The following is a 2,342-nucleotide window of genomic DNA, read 5'->3' on the forward strand; positions in this document are numbered from 1 at the left end:
CTCCAGCGACACCACTGAGGTTCGTGTGAAGGACGGCAGCAAGATCCGCAACCTCATGCGCTACGCCCTGAGCCGCATGGAGGTCAAGCCCAGGGCGCTGGAGGGCGAGGGGGGCGTCCTAAGAGCGAAGAAGGGGGTAGCACAACCGAGGTCCAGGAAGCAACATGCTCCCAGGCACCGGAAAAGATGCCCAGCCGGCAGATAGTATTCACTGGGACGGGGAAGGGGGTCTCCAAGACCATCACATGTGTGGAGATCCTGAAGCGCCGTGTGAAAGGCTTGCACCAGCAGACCAGGCTGCTCTTCAGCACTGTCCTGGAGGTGTGGGAACCCCTGGAGCCTGCGGCAGGCCTGGACAGCCTCACCGTCAACAGGAACATACCTGCTATTTGGGTACTGCTCTCCAGAGACCCCTGGATGCCAGCCTGCCTGGGTACCAGGCTCCAGGGAACTTTGATGCCCTGTGGGCACAGGCTGCCAAGGAGGATGCAGGGGTGGCTGGTGGACAGAGGCATGGGGGCAGGAGGAAGAGGGGGGGTGGTGGTGTGGTGGTGGTGGAAGGGGTAAGGGACCAGGAGGCCCTGTCAGACAGACTGGTCGATCCAGAGGGCCAGGGAAAGGCCAGAGTCATGGTAAGGGGGCGCTGGCAGGGCAGGAATGAGATGTGATCTGGGTGTGGAAGAGGACTTTGGACCAACCTGTTAACATCACAGGACAGTCCCCATCGGCTGATGGGTGCACTAAAAGTCAACCTTCCCAACTTTTCTGTTATTGTGTTATGCCTCACTTTCTGGGAGAGAGGATGCGAGGGAGTGCCTAAGTTCATAGGTCAAGCCTGAATTGTCTGACTTGGGTGGAACTGTTTCATGACAGATGAGACCTTTTTTTTGTGCTCTTATACTTAAGTTCAATATTTTGTTTCATTCAATTATGGAAATAAAGTTTAACCTGATTGTTTAACATGATTGCGCTGGTCATTTTGATGTTATATTTTTATAGAAAATGTATTATAGCTTGTTCTGCAACTACATGCAGAACAATAATAACACTTATACTTTTCAAAGGAACGCAATTAATGAATGTTATTGCTGGAGAAAGAAGTTCATTGAATGTTCTGCTAGTGCTCTCTTGAGAAGCTGAACAACAATCCCATCTTGTGGTGAAAATGTAATGATGCCAGAATTTGAAGGTAGAGCGGTCTTGAACACAAAGGTGTTCCTTCCCTGTCAAAACATCAGCTGTCAATCACAGACCATTTCTTTAGCCTATAAGTCTGATTGTGGAGCTATATTTCTTCATAATCCACATTGGGATAACCTACATGTAAATGACAAAATATTGAAAAGTTATATTAAAAGTGAATTCCCTTCCAGAATAAAACCAAAGCATAGCAAGCAGTGAATGTGTGTAGTGGGATCAGAGTGGCAGATGTAGGTAACCTAGTCAGTCACGGCCAGCACCTTATCCCTTTATCCTCTTCAGTGGATTCTCTTGAGGGAGCAGCCGCTGTGCGTGGAATGGCCTGGCTGGAACAGACGAGGATTAAGGTTAACTAGGACCTGACCCCCTTACAGGATGTGTGTGCTAGTCAGGAGGAGAGAGGCACCAGGGGGAGGAGACGGGGAAGTGGAAGGGACAAAAGAAAAGGATGAGTGGCGGTGGACGAGCAAGCTCAGGACAGGTCCTGGTTCTCTCATGGCTGCTCGTTGTCCCCTCTCTGACCCAGGTTCGCCACTCTCTGCCAGTCTTGTGGATCATGCCACTGACAGACAACCCAGGGCGGGGAAACCTCACGGCATTCGTGTTGCCTGCTGTCCAGCTCGCTCTAGACGACCTGAGCAAGCAGCAGACTCCTCTAAGAAACTATGAGATAAATTTTCACATCATAGATTCAGAGGTAACATTTGCTGGTGTATTAGTGGACTTGTGGTTTTTGACCAACAAGCCTCTGTTAGTGGTGTGTACATTGTTTACGTGGAGAACAATGTGAAAATGAGTGTATTTTAATGCAAAAAAACCCCACCTAATGTAAGCTATTCAGTGCATTTGGAGTCATGATGAAGGGAGTGGGACAGTTCACTTTGTTTTCTCTTTGTCTTTTAGTGTGATACTGCCAAAGGACTTAAAGCCTTCTTTGATGCTATATGCTTTGGGCCTAAATACTTAATGATCTTTGGAGGTGTGTGTCCATCAGTCACATCCGTCCTTGCTGAATCACTACAGCGGTGGAACCTTGTACAGGTATCAGGCACTGAGCAAACATTTTACATCACAATGTATTGTTTATCAGAATAGAGCATGTTATTTAATAGGTGACATACAGTGCATTCGGAAAGCATTCA

General features: G+C 48.4%; 1 pseudogene across 1 annotated transcript; it reads left to right on the forward strand.

Annotated features, from left to right (window-relative positions):
• Positions 1-4: 4 nt before the first annotated feature.
• On the forward strand, positions 5-951 carry LOC311122654 (ribonuclease P protein subunit p25-like protein; annotated as a pseudogene). The gene has a single exon. The product of its transcript is annotated as a ribonuclease P protein subunit p25-like protein (transcript).
• Positions 952-2,342: the final 1,391 nt, after the last annotated feature.

This window comes from Coregonus lavaretus, assembly GCF_964263955.1.
Source record: "Coregonus lavaretus genome assembly, contig: HAP1_SCAFFOLD_10568, whole genome shotgun sequence".
In the NCBI taxonomy this organism is placed as follows: domain Eukaryota; kingdom Metazoa; phylum Chordata; class Actinopteri; order Salmoniformes; family Salmonidae; genus Coregonus; species Coregonus lavaretus.